A 17,298-nucleotide genomic window follows, 5' to 3' on the forward strand; every position below is an offset into this window, starting at 1 on the left:
AAGGTCATAGGCGAAAACTGCCATTTGCTTAATTTATCAAATATTAAAGATCTATCATCTTCTAGTCACAGGACACTGAACAGTTAACAGCTCCTTTCCTATCTTCCAGAAGCCCTTGGCCTCTAGAAAGTTAACAGGAGAGCCAAAAAGATTCAGCACACAATGGGGTAGATAAAACACTTACACTTTCAACAAAGTGCTGCAGGAGAGAGGGGCTGAGTCTCCTGGGCCAGTGGGAGTAGGTCTGGAGAGGAGGGAAAATTTGAATTAGACCTTGAGTGACAGGTGGGCATAGTCATTCAGATAATTGCAACTATGTCATTCAGTCATTGCAACTATGAGAGGACAAGACCACACACTGAGGATGAGCAAATGGCAGGATGGGAAGACCCCAAATCGAATCGTCAGTGACACCCTCTAGCCAACACTGGTTGGGTGTGTGATAATTAAATGTCTTTATTGTTTAAGTCACTGTTGGTGGGTTTATGCTACTAACAGCTGAAATTCTCATAACTAGTACACTCAACTATCATAACAAGAAGTCAATTAGTAATACATAAGATGATGAATCAGGAAAGAATAGCACAAAAGTATACTTCATAAATATAAAGGAAAATAAACAACTTTTCAGGGGAGAAGAATTGGGCAGTGGTTCTCAATCTTGGCTGCACTTTAGAATGGGGGAGCTCGTAAAAATCCTGATGCCCAGGCCCCACTCCAACCTGATTACATCAGTACCTGTGGGGATTGTATTTCTAAAAAGTTTCCCAGTGTGTGGACAAGTTTGAGAACCTTTAGCCCAGAGGATGAGGAATGTAGAACAGTTGTCTGCTGATTTTTATTCTTTCACTACTATTTTATTATTAACTGTATATCTGTTTGATTTTTTATTTAAAATGTTGAAAAGACAAAAAATATTAAAATGAAAAATGAATGCACTGCAGGAGAAAAAAAGAATCCCCTTCCCCATGGCAGCCCTTCAGCAATCTGCAGACAGGGATCCCACCACCCAAGTTAGCTCTGCTCTAGACCAAGTGCCTCTATTTCCCATTGACCTGTCCTCTTCCTTCTCATGTGGTTATGTAACTCATCCAAGGTCACAAAGACAATGGGTGTCACAGTCCAGAGTCACAGCTGAGGCCTTCTTTGACAGACAGAAGAACAGAGACCCCATCAGGGTAGGGCTTGTGAGTTTCCTTGTGCTATGACTCACTTCCCTGGGTGACCCCTCAGGAGGCTGAAGAGTCATCCCACAGTCACTCCCGCCTGAGGACGCCCCATCCGGGCAGAGCCGGCCCTTCCTGCCCCACCCCAAGCAGGACTTGTGTCCTGGTCTTTCTGGAATGTGTTTCTTCATACTTCAGGATACTCTGACTCAGATGCAGGATGAGGTGGGAAAAGATGAAAGAGACCAGGTGGAGCTGACCCAAGTCTGTCCTCCGAGTCAAGGATGTGCATATTTACAATGGGGGGCAAGGTATTATTGTCCCAATTTTATGAATGAGATTGAATTTGAAAGTTTGGATGACTTGCCCATGGTCTTACAGCTGCTGTGGAGTGTGGTGGTGAAGTTCATGGATTTTGCAGCCAGACTGCAAAGGTTTGAGCCAGCTCTGCTGCTGATCTAGGCAAGTACTTGACCTTTCTGTGCCTCCTTCCTCCTCTGTCACCTGGAGAGCCTAACACATGCTACTTAGTAGAGCTGTTGTGAGGACTGAATAAGCCAATACACATAAAAAATTGAGGACAGAGCCTGGCTTCCCTGGCATCTCCCTGTAACTCACTTCCCCTCAGGAGGTCAACAGATGCCTCTGAAATGGGTGTTCAGAGACAGCAGTGAACTGCCCAGAAATCAGGAAGCAGAGGGGATCCCAAGTTACATTCTGGAAAGAACAGAGAAGATGTTAGCCTCCTGTATGATCTGCCCGTACCCAGCAAGATAAAATCAGCTCTGCAAGTCACAACAGAGGCAGAAAAATAAACCCAGGTCTTTCTGTCCTGAGGCTGAAACAGCGTGCTGAAGATTTCTCTAGTCTTGACTCTGAGGCGGGACAGCCTCCTGGTGATACTCGTTTGGCTGGACAAGGGTCAGATCAGATCAGATGGTGAATGGCAGAGCCAGGATTAAAACCCAGGTTTAACCGACCCCAGAATTTATCTTGTAGGGGGGCAGAAAGCGGAAGAGTAGGTACAGCCTGGACTTTGGTGTTGGACCTCTAGACTTGAGTCCCCCTGCAGCCGTGTGCTCTCGGACCTCCAAACTCTTGCTTGCTCATCTCCAGAATAGAAATAAGAGCCTTGCAGATAGTCTTTGAATTTAAAACGATAGCATCTTTTTCTTCCATAATAAAAACAGCTTCTTTTTTGCTTATGTAAATGGTACATGCTCATTGTGATAAATTTAAAATTAAAAATTAATAAAAACTAAAAGAAAGCAAGTAAAAACCACCTGAGAGCCCCTCCCCCAATGAAAACCCTTAATGTGTTAGGACCAGTCTAACATGTATCTGTCTAAGCATCTAACAAACCTGGATACTTAATATCCATCACTGGGCCTGTAGCCACATATATTCTGCTATATCCTGGACACTTTTCTAAACCAGCCTTTTTTTTCTTTTTTTTCTGTTCCCTTCCCCCTTTCTTCTCAGCTCTTCTCATTTCTCCCTTCCCTTCCCCACCACCCCAGGTAATTTACTTTAACCAACTGGTGTGTATCCTTCCATAAAAATCATCAGACTCGTATAATCATATACATGTATATATAGAACTTTTAGCTGTTTGTTTAATAAAATAGGGTCATATTGAAGTGTATATATTTCTGTCTTGCTATTCTCACAAATCAGCATGAAAATCCTTCCAAATCAACAGATCTAGCTCCGACTCATTGTTTTTAAGGACTACACACAACGGTAAAGTGGTGTTACAATTTATTTAACTATTAACTATTTTTTTTTTTAGCTATTAACTATTATTAACTATTCTCTGGACGGGCATTCATTTTGTTTCCAGTTTTGTTATCATGAACAATGCTGCTAACAAACGTTTTTTGTTCTTAAACCCTTCCATGCTTGTGTTTTTATTTCTGTTATACAGATTCCAGTAGTGGGGTTGCCAGGTCAAACAGTGTGGGGGTGTTTTAATTTTAATAGATACTGAAAAATTGCTTTGGCAATTCTAACCATGCCCAGTTCCACCAAATGTCATCAACGATGTGCCTAGTTCCTTTCTGCCACTTCTTACCTGGGGCACACCTGCCCAAGGATTCTTCCTACTGGAAAAATTTTTTGCCACTGTGTTGGGTGAGCAGCTGGCTCATGCCAGCCTATGTCAGCTCAAATGGCAAAAATTGGTCCAAACCTGCAAAGACCTTCCTCTACCTCCTGAGTCCATAGTGAATTGTGTCAAACCAGATAAAACCAGCTCCAACTGGTCCAAACCAAATCAAAATAAAATAAGGCAGTCCACACTTGCATATTCTACCAACCTTTCCAACTTTTTTCAGATTCTCCTCCTGGTTTCCTAAGAGCCACCACTTGAACATGCTCCCAACAGTTTGCAATAATGCCCAGGCACTGGGCAGCCTAACTCATCTGGGCTCAATTGGACAAATTCTGCAGCATCAAACAGCTGCTAAAAGATACAGCCAGGTATTTTTTTTTTTTTTTTTTAAAGATGACCGGTAAGGGGATCTTAACCCTTGACTTGGTGTTGTCAGCACCACGCTCAGCCAGTGAGCAAACCGGCCATCCCTATATGGGATCCGAACCCGTGGCCTTGGTGTTATCAGCACCGCACTCTCCCGAGTGAGCCACGGGCCGGCCCAGCCAGGTATTTTTTTTGCCTTAATCAAAGTTCTTTCGGTTGCAAGAAAATCACTTCACACTGACAGACTAAAGATGGAATTTCTTGGCAGGAAAGTGAAGTGTCTCAGAGAAAGCAGACAAAGAATTCAGCCTTGGGAAAGACAGAGAACCAGGAGCTGGAAAGCCGTCAGGAGCTGAGGTGGCTCCCTCATTCTATCTTCATTCTGGCTTCTCTCCGAAGTGGAAACCAAGGCCCAGGCCAGAGAGTGGCTTGTTCAGGCCCAACAGCCTGTTGGGAGCAGAGCTTCATCAGGGATGTTAGGGGCCCTCACTGATGGTGGCTGGCTGGCCCTGGCTGTGACCACTACCCTGACCCACAAGGAAGCCCTCAGGCCCCCGCTGGCTCCACTGCAGGCCCATAGTGACCTAGCTTTCTTCCTGAAGCCTCTGGAGCCCTGAGAGGTTTTGTGATCTGAAGCTATACAGATTGGGGGCCATCTTTAAGATTTAAGGGACAAAATGCAAAAATTATTAATACAAAATTTCTGAGTCCATCCCTTGGCCTTGAAAGGAGCTTGAGAGAGTGAAGGGTCCCGAGGCTTAAGCTGCATTTGCTTTGTGATAGACCTGCCTCTGGTATGGAACAGCTAGAAGCACAGCTCTTTGTGAGAAGCCCTTGGCTGGTCATCGGCGAGCACAGGCATTCCCTGCCCGCTGCTGCCCCCTGGTGGCTGAGAGGGCCCTGTGCGGAGTCTGAGGGAGGCTGGGACGTTTGCGGGAATGACAGTCGGTTTGGCGTTAGACAGACCTCAATCTAGTGCAGCTCTGTCACCAACTGCGTGACATGTCATTTCACTTCTCTGAGCTTCTCTTTCGGGAAGCAATAATAAAAATATTCCTCTCCACCTCACAGAGGTGTTGAGGGATGTAATAGAAGGAGGTCACCCCCTCCCTGTGCTGGTGGGACAAGGGGACAAGGTGGTGCTACCACGGGGAGCTGCAGCCACAAAGGAGACACAGCCACTGCCTGAAGCCACCCGAGGCAGAGATGGGAGGGGAGGAAGATGAGGGCTTCTCTCTATGCCGCCCTCCATTCTCCATCTGTGCCCCACTTACTGATGGCTGTAAAGGCTACATTGTAACTGGGCAGTATGGGGATGGGGGTGAGACTTGAAGGCTGCAAGGCCAAAGGGCAACCTGGGCAGGGGAGGTGGTAGTTGGAAGTTGGGGTTGAATGGTGTCCCCCCCCAAATTTGTGTCCACCTGAACCTCAGAATGTGACTTTATTCCAAAATAGGATTTTTGAAGATGTAATTATTTAAAGATCTTGAGATTAAATCATCCTGGATTGAGGGTGAGCCCTAAATCCAATGACTGGTGTCCTTATAAGAAGAGGAAAGGACACTGAGACACAAAGAAGTTCAGGACAGAGGCAGAGATTGAAGTTATGCTGCCACAAGCCAAGGATGGCCTGAGGCCACCAGAGGCTGGAAGTGGCAAGGAAGGGCTCCTCCCTAGACCCTTAGAGGGAACATGGCCCAGACAACCGACACTTGGATTTCAGAATTCCAGGCTCCAAAACCGTGAGGGAAGATGTTTTTGTTGTTTTAAACCACGGGTTTGTGGTACTTTTTTTTTTACAGCAGCCCTAGAAATGAATACAGGGACATGAAGCTGCAGGTCTCTACCCACAAAGTGTACAAGCTGTTCTTCCTCTGCTCTGCTGGCCATGCCACTCTGACACACAGCCCATCCCTCTGCCCCAGGCCACCTCACCTCTAACCTGCTCCACTGCGCTGGTCTCCCCAGCACAGCGGCCGAGCCAGCTTCTCACTGCACCGCCTGTCATGCTTCTGCTTCAGCACAACTGCAAATATTTACAATTATTTTCACCAATTCTATTGTCCAAGAGTGTGTGGGTTTGATCCTTCGTTTTCAGTACCTGTGCGGTGCGTCGTTTCTCCGTGTTTTGTCACTTGGGATTGTGGGCTCGTCTTTATTTGTGGGTAGAGGGTGGGACTCTCCACAACAGATTTTACTTGCTTCTGCCAGGCATCCCTGGAACATTGCCAGCCACAGACCACTTTGTAGACTAATTTCTCAGCTTTGGGGTTTCTCAAACCACAAAGAAAATTTAAGTTCAAATCCTAAACCCTTCGAAAGCTTGGCCTGTGGTTGCGAATTCTCAAGGGAGAGTGTTTTTTCTTTTCCAATCCAGACCACATGTCAAGATAAACAAACTTCCCTGTTATCTTTCTACGCTAGTGGGCGGGGGTAGGGTGGGGGATGGGGGGTAGATTTTTTTCCCTAGTCCACCCTTTTACTGAAAACGTAGCTCTACAAGAGTTTTGGACTTCTGTGGGGGATTAGATCCAAACGCGTATCTTCCTCTTGCTGGACGTCTCATATCTTGTCCCCAGATGGCTACTAAAAGCCAACCTAATTGGTTACCCTCAGGACAGCCCCAGAGTCAGCTCCGCTAGTTACTGTTCCTCTTTATTTATGTCCCCAAGTATTTCTCTTTCTTATGAACTCAGCTGTGCATCTAAAAAGAAGTTGGTTACATATTACCCAGCAAATCCAGGTGTTTTGTCGTAAGAAGGTTTTCATGTTATCTTTTCTGTCATTGTACAGAAACCGCAAGTCCTAATGACTTCTTTCTTGTCTATCTCCCTGTGCCAGCTACTGTCTGTTGACAGCCCCCCACTTGTCCTCCTGTGCCTTTCCATATTCTCCTCTGTGCCATCGTGCTGGAAGCCTACAAACTACATTTTCCAGGTTCCTTTGCTAGTTGCCTCTCAGTTGCATTCCACCAGTGGGAGGCAGTCACGCCAGAGGAGAAGGTGGAAAAAAGGTACAAGCCGCTTGGCTCCTGGCAGTGCTTCACACAGTGGCAGCAGTGGGTGACTGTCATACAGAAGCAGCAGAAGGGGAAGCGGCCAACCGTTCTGACAGTGAGAGTGGCAGCGGCAGCAGCAGGGGAGTGCATCTTTCCACAGCAGGGTGGCCTTAGGAACAGCTGCGAGATAGTATAGGACAAAGGACTGAGGGCTCAGATAAGCACTGACTCCTGCAGGTAGCAGGGCTTCCTGTCGTTCCTAATCTCCTCAGGTGGAGGCTGCTCTCTGTGCTTCACCGCAGCCCTCGGTCTCCTCTATTTCAGAGTGCACCCGCCCACTTCCAACTGCCAGTATCTGCATCTCTTTTCCTGGGGACAGACATATTCCGTGTGCTCAAGACAGGCCAGAGACACCAGGAGAATTAAGCCCCTCCCCTGGGAGCTCTCAACTAATGATTCTTGAGAGTTGGAGGGGCAGGGCAGGGCACTGCTGAGAAAATTCAATGTAAGAATTGACCCAAATGTAAGAAAAGATGTTTTTGGAAGTTCCACGTATGATTTGAGAGTTACCGAAACCTCTGCTTCCTCCCTGCCATCCCGACTCAAAACAGTCCCCTATGGGTCTACCTTCACTGTCTGAAAGCTCCACAGTTTTGGAGGCTGTGACAAGGTCATGGCTCAGGGTGGCCTGTTACCAGGCACAATCCAAGTTGTGGTTCAATTCAGAAGAGAGGACTGGCTGGTTGCTCAGCTGGTGAGAGAGAGCACAGCCTTGTAACCCCAAGGTCAAGGGTTTGGATCCGTGTACCAGCCAGCAGCCAAAAAAAAAAAAAAAAGAAAAGAAAAGAAAAAAAAATTCAGAGAAGAGATCTACGTAGAGGACCTACTGGCTCTCTACCCAGAGGAGAGACAGGATACACGAGGTCACAGTGTCCTGCCTTGCTCCGTTTTGGGCAGCCAGTGACACTATGCAGACTCATATCGGTGTGGGAAATCCACACACCCACAGACACACAGTTTTAGATTCCACTCCTAGGTGGTTACCCAAGAGATATAAAAACAGGTGTCCAAATAAAAACTTGTACATGAATGTTCATAACAGCATTATTTATAATAGTAAAAAAGTGAAAAGAACTCAAATATTCACCAATAGAGGTGAATAGATAAACAAAACGTGGATATCCACACAATGAAACATTACTCAGTCCTAAAAGGAATGAAGCAGTGCTGGTGCTACAGTGTGGATAAACCCTGAAAACATTATGTGAAGTAAAAGAAGCCAGACACAAAAGGGTGACGTGGTGTACGATTCCATTCATATGAAATACCCAGAACAGGTAAATCCATAGAGATGGAAAGCAGATTAGCGGTTGCCAAGGGCCAAAGGGAGGGTGGAATGGGGAGTGACTGCGTCATGGGTAAAAGGTTTCCTTTTGGGGTAATAAAAATGTTTTGGAAGTAGATAGAGATCATGGTTGCATCACATTGTGAATACACTAAATGCCACTGAATTGTACACTTTAAAATGATTAATTATATGTTATGTGAATTTTACCTCAATTAAAAAAAATTGTTCTAAGTATCCAGAACCTGACAATGGGATTATGGTGATTACTCAGTGATTTAATACATTCAACACATTCAGAAAACTATTTATTATTAATGTAATAAAATTATTATTATTTGATACTTAATCTTATACCCATTTGGAGGTAGAGAAACTGAGGCAAAGGAAGCTGAGGTGACTTTCCCAAACTCACACAGCTAAAAAGTGGACAAGCACAGATGAAAATCTAGGCTTGCCTGGCTCCAGAGTCCCTGCTGTTTCTGCCACATGAACCTGTCATTCTGAGAGCTGCTGTGACAACCACAGTTCCATCAAGAAAACAAAAGCCACTCCAGAAATTTCAGGCAGGATGGAACTCAACACAGGGAATTAGGTGTTTGCAAAGAGGGAATCAGGAGTAAAGCCAGGAGATGCCACCAGCTTTTAGGGTCATCATACAGATAGATCTGAAGATTCAAGACATTGTCACCACCACTCAGATCAAGAAACTGAGGGAAATCATGGCCCATGTAGCAGTCAGTGCTGTCCTGCAGTCCCAGGGCAGGTGGCTGGCAGAGGAATAGTCATGCAGCCTCAGCACAAGCTCACATTGGCTGAAGCCCATCTACCATTTGTTGCTAAAAGAGGAAGAACGACTTGTACCTCTCTTCCACCTTCCAAATACCACGTGAGCATATATCTTCAGGACACTCTATACTATATCCATTACCTTGCAAGTAAAAGAGTCTGGAAAATGTAGTTCACAGGCTTCTAGCCCCTGTCATACAGAGAACACAGAAGGAGGTGGTATGGCTGCCAGGTGCCAACAGTGAAATTTAGGCACTACTTTGTGACCACCCATGAGCTAGGCACACAGAGAGATAGTCCTTCATTTTTCAACGAATACTGGTGTGTATTGAGGGCCTAGACTATACGCCAGGCCCTGTGCTGAGCCCTTGGAATACAGTAGTGAATGAGCAAAGCCCCTGCACAGTCTACGTGCTACATCCAAGGGAGACAGAGGCTCCATCCGGGAGGCAGACACGGCCAGATGTGGTCAGTCCGGCCATTAGAGAGGAGCCCTCTGCTGAGGGTAATTCATCCATTCAACACACATTCATTGAGCATCTGCTGTGTGCAGGGTCTGTGTGTGGCACTGGGGATACAGTGGTGAATACGACAGCATGGTCTTTGCCCTCAGGTATCTTTCAGAATAACTTGACTATATGCCTTCCTACATTCTCTTCCAGGTGAATTCCAAGAATTCACCCAATCTGGTCATTGTACATGTATCTTTTATAAGTCAATGGCTCCAGCCCTGTCCTCTCCCCTAAGCTCTAGACTCGTATATCCAACGGCTTGCTTGGTATAATAGTAACACATATAATATGTGCTTGTACCAGGCACTGTTGTAGCACTGTACGTAGATTAACTCATTTCATCCACATTGATCCTATGAAATAGGTTCCATTATTATCCCCATTTTACAGATGATAAAACAAAGGCATAAAAAAAAGTATCTTGCCCAAAGGGTTATTATACAGCCAGAAATCCAACCCAAGCAGTCTGGCTTCAGAGCCCTTGCTCTTAACCCCTGTGCTATACAGCCTCTCAACAGCTCCACTTGGATGTTGTAACAGAGAGAGCTCGGTCACCCCTCTTCTCTGAAACGTCCTCCGGTCTTCCTCATTGTGATCAGTGACATCATCGTTCACCCCGTTGCTACGGCTAAGAGCCAGGAGTCATCCTTTCACTCACACCCCCATGTCCTACCCCTTAGCAGGGGATCCACTGGTTTCACCTCCAGAACATTTCCAGCTTGCACCGTCTCCACTGCCGCCACTAGTTGGTCATCTCCTTCCCAGGACTACTACGGTCACCTCCTAAATGGTCATTCTGCTCCCACTCTGACCTTCCCCCACCCTCTGACATCAGTGGTCTCAGAACATAAATTGGTCACATCACACCCCTGCTGAAAGGCGTCCCATCACACTTGAGTAAAATTTGACTCCTTAGTGTGGCCTCCAAGGCCCTACACACTCTGACCCAGCCTATGGCCGTCCCTCCCCGACTCACTCTGTTCCAGCCACGCTGTCCCTCTGCTGTCCCTCAAACGCTCTGAGCTCCTTCCGGCCTCAGGCTCTCTGCACTTGCCTGGAATTCTCTTCTCAAGCTCCCTGTGCCTGGCTCTTTCTCCTCCAGGTCTCGGCTCAAATGTCAGCCCCTCACCAGTGGCTTTTCCTAACCACATTTGCTCTGGCAGAAACCTTCCCAACTCTTCTTTCCTTTACTCTGTTCTATATTCATTACCCTTTTCACTACCTTAAAGTACCTTATTTATTCATTTGCTGACCCGTTCAGTGTGTGTTTCCTTAGTGTTTACTGAGCCCTACTTTGTGCCATCATGTGAGTGACTGTCATCTCCAGCAGCAAGAACAGAGCCTACAAGGGGTAAGTGCCCAGTGAGTGTTTGTTCAATGAATGTGAACATAGTCCAGGCAGAGAATGAACATTGGTCAGATAATTACAGGTGTAACTGGAGAGTGGGAAACACATAAAAGGAAACTCAGTCTAGCCTGGGGTCAGGACATGTGAGCTAAGACCCAAAGGATTTCGGTGTGGAGAACAGAAAGAGCTGTAGCTAGTGAAACAGGAAGGAATTTATTAAAAAGTGTTACATGTTAACAAAAAATCAGGAGACCTGAAATTACAAACTCAAAGTTGAGCTTTGAGGTGCCACTCCCAAAAATCACACCATAGAAGCAGTCTACTACGGGAGCTGCCCCTGGCTCCAGACCCTCACCATCCCTGCTGAAGCCACCAGGAGCCAGGAGCCAGGAGGCCCAGCTGTAGCCACTGCAGAACCACACCACATCTGCTGTGATCTGCACCAGCACTCACCCCACCTGGCCCTACTTCTCACCTCCCCTTCCCCCTGTGAACCTCATGCCCAGACTCCAGAAACAGGGGCAGAAAAACAAACCACTCCAGGCAATGCTTGTCAGCAGAAATTGCCTTGCTTCTGCCTTCCAAAGACTGTGTAAATGTCTCCGATTTGCCAAACCTAAGAACCCTAGCTCTAACTTGGACCCTGCAGCACAGGAAGGTGCAGAGAAGCAGGGTGCATGGATGTTGAGTGCAGCCCATAGAAGGCATCACTGTGTGCATGCACGTGTGCTACTGTGTGTTTGTTCACGTGTGTGTGCACATGTGTGTGATGGAAGGGCAGTTGGGGTGGTAACAGGCCATGGAGACCAGAGAGGAGGCAGTATCAAAAAGACTGTCACAGACACTTCCTCTGGGAGCACCTGGACCAGAGTTCCTAAAGGCCATTCAGCCGAGGTAGGAAACAGACTTTAACTATCAGTCAAGCTAGACCAGAAGAGTCCCTTGCCCAAGGCCACACTGCCAGTTAGTTGCACTGGCCTAAACCCCAGGTCCCTGGGGGAAGGTCCTGTCTGTGTTTTCCACTTGAGGTGTGACCAGGGTCCCAGGGAAGTTTTTTTTTTTTTTTTTTTTTTTTTTTTTTTTTTTTTTTTTCCGTTTTGTCTTTTTTCCGTGTCCGGCAACAGGATCGCAAGCCTCGGCGCTGCTCCCGCGCCTCACTCAGCCAGTGAGCGGGAACCGGTCTGTATGTGGGATCCGAACCCTCGGACGGGAGTGCCGCCGCGCTTCCCAAGCGGCGCACTATCCAGTGCGCCACCGGGCCGGCCCCCAGGGAAGTTTTAACTGGGGGATCCTTCCCCTCTGAGCACTCAGCCCTGAAGACACTGGCAGCACAGAGCCTCCACTGCCCTCCGGCTGCTGAGCAGGACCCATATCCTGGTCATTCTGAAGCATGCTCAATTTTCAATGACAGCGAACATTTACAGAGCCTGCTCTCTGCCAGGCCCTGGGGAGTCAGAAGTAGATGAATATGTAGGTTACAATTCCTCCCCCCAAGCAATTCCTGGTCTCTGGGGGTGTCAGGTGAGCAATCTTGACACAGTCAAGAGGCCAAGAAAGAGGGAGGGGCCCTAAGAGGGCATCTTGACTGTTATCAATGAGGAAACTGAGGCTCAGAGAGGGTCACTGGCTTGTCCAATGTCACACAGCCCAGAAGCAGCTGAGCCCAGAATTTGAACCCAATATGTTTGAATCCAAATCCATGCTTTTAGAATATAGGAGGTAGTATTAGCAGAGAGTGTGGACTTAGATGTCACCCAGACTTGTGTCCAAATCCTGGGTTCAGCCCCTTACTAGCTGTGTGCCTTGGGTGAAATCTCTCCCTGCCTTGGTTTTCTCATACGTAAAATAGGGCCATGAATATTTCTGCCTTGTGGAGCGGGTGGGAGAGGTGAGATAATGCACAACAAAGCTTGAGCCAGTGCCTGGCACAAGTCCTCAGGAAGTGTGAACTCTGTTTATCTTATATCCTCAACTGCCAGCCCCAGACTGCTCAGGCTGTAAGTGAGGGTGGAAGCAGCAGGCTCCTCTGGGATCTTCCAAGGGGCAGAAGTCAAGTCCCTTTTCCAGGCTGATTTCGTGTGTAGGAAAGAATTTAAATTTGCCAAAAATTGGTCTGGCCTTTGCCATTGGGTTCTTGCAGGTAAGATTTGTTACCTGGGGTTATTGGGCTAGCCAGATGGCAACCATGTGATGTAGGATGAGAAGACCAACCATGTAATTTAGGGTGGGAGCTTTGGGTCACATGATATCAGTTGACCTGGAGACTGAGATCAACCACATGGGCAATCAATCAATTATGCCTATGTAATGGAGGCCCTATAAAAACTCTGAACACCAAGGCTCAGACAGCACTCCATCTTTATTGTCATACATGGATGCTGGGGAGTCACCCATCCTGACCTCGTGGGGAGAGGACGATGGAAGCTTTGCCTTTGACGATAAATAAAATTACAGTTGCAATAAACTGTAACCATAAGTATAATAGCTTTTGGTGAGTTCTGTGAATTCTTCTAATGAATAATCCAGCTCAAGGGTGGTTTTGGAAAGCCCTGAACTTGCAATTGGTGTCAGAAATGAGGGTGGTCGTTTGGACTGTGTTCCCTCTAGACTGTAGAGTTAGCTAAACCCTCACACCCTGGCACGTTGAATAAATGACTGGGTTGTCCAGAATGGTGCATAAAGTTAAGTAAGATTTATCCCAAACCCTGCACTGAGTGCTTTATGTGCACTGTGTCATGAAATCCCTTCAATGACTCATGTGAGGTGGGGTCTCTTATCCCTTTCACAGACAGGGGATCTGGGGCTCAGAGAGGTGAGGTAAGTGGAATAGCCATGGTGGGAACACAGGCCTGCCTGACTCCAAACTCAGGATCTGACTACAGTATGGTACTGTGTCACTATCCTGTCAGTGACACACGCAAGTATTACTCAAAGCCCAAATACTTGAAAGCAATGAGAGGTCCAGAGGGACTACACCAAGCTAACTCCCGTAAGAAAGCAGAAAGTCAGTGCAGCCCCGAGCTCAGGCTTGTCTTGTCTTTTATTGTAGTATCAAGATCTTGGCCATGTACGGCCGTGGCTCACTTGGTAGAGTGCGGTGCTGATAACACCAAGGCCGCGGGTTCGGATCCTATATAGGGATGGCCGATTTGCTCACTGGCTGAGCGTGGTGCTGACAACACCAAGCCAAGGGTTGAGATCCCCTTACCGGTCATCTTTAAAAAAAAAAAAAAAAAAAAGATCTTGGCCATGTAACAAGCTGATGTGAGCAGGGATAAAGGAGGGGGAGCCCCCAGGGCAGAACCTCCTGAAATTTTATTTGAATAGACTATACTGCATACTCCCTTGAGTTCAAGGATGCAGCAGTTTCTATCAGCTGGTGTTATCGTCCTGAGATATACTGTGTGCAGCACGTCCACACGGGTACTGGCGCCATGTGTCTCTTCTGGCTGTGGCCAGAGGTCATGGCTGTCCTTTTAGCAGAACATATCACAAGATGTTAACCCTCTACAGTACTGCCTTCTCCCAAGGGTCCTTCCACCCTCATATGCTAGGACATCACTAGCCTGGGATGTCTTGGGGAACCAAACAGAGAGAGTCTGAGGCATGTCAAGCCTGCAGCCCCTGAGGCTTTTCAGAGGAGGGTGGGTGGGGCTCAGGTCTCCCTAGTGCCTTGTGACATCTCTCCATCACTCCCAACAGCCCATCACAGCTTATTGGCTCTGCATCAGGGTTTGCAAATGCAAATGTCTTCCTGAGCCAGGGAGGTCACCTAAACAATGAAGGAGCAGGTGGCCATTGAGGAGGAGCAGGGGGAACTGAGAAAGGTGTGGAATGTGCTCCATAACCAGGCTCACAATCTTTGTTGAGGTTCTTCTTTTAAACACAGCGAGAGCCCAACCAGACATGCTTCCATGTCTCCCCATACCCTCTGAACTACACTGTCTGGCCCTTTGCACATCTGCTGCTTCACCCCTCACCACAGGCCATCTCCTCAGCTCCATGACAGCCGTGCTGGTCCCTGACCCACCACTCTCCCCATGCCCTTTGCCCCTCCTGGCTGTCACCTATTTTGTGGGTCTCAGCTTCAGTCATTCCTCGGAATTTTCCTCTAACCCTGCACACCTCAGCAACAGAACTCAGGCCTCTCAACCCCAGCTCAAGGCTCCTGCCCCTCCTACTCCACTTTAAACTCTCCATCCTGAGTTCTGGTCAAGATGGCAGAATAGACGGTTCCCAGCATCACTCTCTCCCACAAATCAACCAATTTACAACTATAAAAATGTAACATCAGCCAAGCTGGGGCCACTGGAGCTCAGGGGAAGAGGAGGAAAGACCTACGGAGTTCATGAAGGTGGGAGAAACCATAATGAGAGAAAGAAAAAACTGCTCTGAGTGTTTTGGGCCACGGCCACTTTAATGCTGGAGCTGCTGAGTGCACAGAGCAGGAGCCAAAAGAAGCTGCAGCTGTGCCCTTTAGATGGAGTTACTTGGAGGCGGCAGGGGAGAAGAGGGCCTTAGCGGTCCCCAGGACAGCAAGACCACTAATAGGGTTCCTGTGGACCCAAGCAGGAGCGAGGAGCGAGAACAACTGAAAAAAGGGAGCCACTCAGAGGCTGGTGAGTCATTGCAAGGGACTGGCACAGGGCCCATACCATGGGAAGTGTTTGGAGCACGGGTGGTGGGGGAGACAGGCCCACCAGGAGAACACTGGGACACAGCAAGGACAGCTGATCCGCCCCCCAATCAGCACAGGACCACTCAGAGGAGACTGGTCGGAAATGCAGAATTGCATGGGGTGCAGTTTGATGAAAAAATTAAGGCCCAGATTAGAGTTGCTACACAACCCAGATCCACCGGGTCTCTGGAGAGCCGGAAGTACCTATAAGGTCAATCATTAAACCCTGAGCCGCACAAAAAGCCTTCCCTAGGGTAACAGCAGCAAAGCAGCAAGTTATCTCAACCACACAGCTCAAGTACTGATTCCCACAGGAAGTTTCCTGTTTTAGAAGTAAGTAAAAGGGCCGGCCCGGTGGCGCACTGCTACAGTGCACCACTTGGGAGCACGGTGGCGCTCCCGCCTAGGGTTTGGATCCCACATACAGACCAGTTCCCGCTCACTGGCTGAGCGAGGTGTGGGAGCAACACTGAGGGTTGCGATCCGTTGCTGGACACGAAAAAAGACAAAAAGGAAAAAAGAAAAAAAAAGAAGTAAGCAAAAGACAAAAAATTAGTTCTGGCCCAGGCATACCCTCAGTGCCTTGGGGCCTGCCTGGGAACTGGAGGCTTGGAGCCAGGGACCGGACCCCACTCCCACAACCAGGCACACCATGCCAACACCTCAGGGTCCACCTGGGGACCTGAGGCATGGATCTGGGGACTGGACCCCCTTCCCACAACAGGCACATCACACCAGCACCTTGGGCCCCGCTCAGTGACCTGAAGCATGGAGAAGGTGAGCGGACCCCCCTCCTACAACCAGGCACACCGGGCCAGTGCCTCAGGGCCCACCCAGTGACCCGAGGCGTGGATCCGGGGACTGGACACCCCTCCCACAACCAGGCATACTGCGCCAGCACCTCAGGGCCCACTTGGGGACCTGAGGCCAGACACACCCTACAGCCAGGAACACAGCCAGCACCAAGGAGCATGCCAAAAACATCGCCTCCATGTGGGTGGCCCACCACAGCCACCACAATAACCACCTCAGCTGCAAGCCACCACAATAACCACCTCAGATGCCACAGCCACCAACGCAGATTGTCCACCAGCCACTGGAGTGCATTGACACAAGGAGAGTGACCAGCAGAGATAAAGAAAAGAAGAGAATGTCTCTCTCCACAAAGCCCATTTCAGAGTGAAAGAAGCATCTGCTCTATGATTATATTGGGGGACCTGATTGCACCTCTCAGCATTGGACAGATAATCTAGGCAACAAATCAACAGAGTAACCATTATTCTTTCAGAAGGAGAGAAGAAATCTAGGGTAATTAGAAGGGAGAAGGGGGAGGGAGAGGGGGATGGGGAGAGATTGGACAAGGGGCATAAAGAATAATTACGATTTGTAACAATATATATATGCTGGTAATATTGATTTGATCAACATATCTCGATGCTGAACCCAAAAAATATGTATAATCAATTTTGATTCAATAAAAAAATAAATTAAAAATAAATAAGTAAATAAATTCTCCATCTCCCCACCCTGAGCTTTCCCATGGCTGCTCCAGAATCAACTAAAGTTCATTCAGATGGTCATTCAGTCAGTCAACTAACCTGACTTTTATTGAGTGCCTTCTCTTTATCAGGCTCTGTTCTAGACACCAGGGAAACTATAAACAACAAGAAGAAGTTCTCACTCTCAATGACGTTAGGGGGAGTCAGACAATAAATACACTGATAATCACGCAAATACGTAATTACAGCCAATAATAAAGGCTATGCAGAGAAATACAGAGTACATGAAGAGAAATGGGAGGCAAATTCAGACTGGCGGCCAGGGTCTCCATCTTCCTCTTCTGTGAATTTCTTTCTCTGTGCACAAGCAGGCTTGTTATAGGGATTAAAGCTCCTTGCTCCAGGATTGGCACACAGGGACTCTTCCATAAACATTGGCTCCTGTTATCATTTTTCTTCCCATCTCCTGCCACCTGTTATTTACA

This window comes from Galeopterus variegatus, unplaced genomic scaffold, assembly GCF_000696425.1.
Source record: "Galeopterus variegatus unplaced genomic scaffold, G_variegatus-3.0.2 Scaffold2190, whole genome shotgun sequence".
In the NCBI taxonomy this organism is placed as follows: domain Eukaryota; kingdom Metazoa; phylum Chordata; class Mammalia; order Dermoptera; family Cynocephalidae; genus Galeopterus; species Galeopterus variegatus.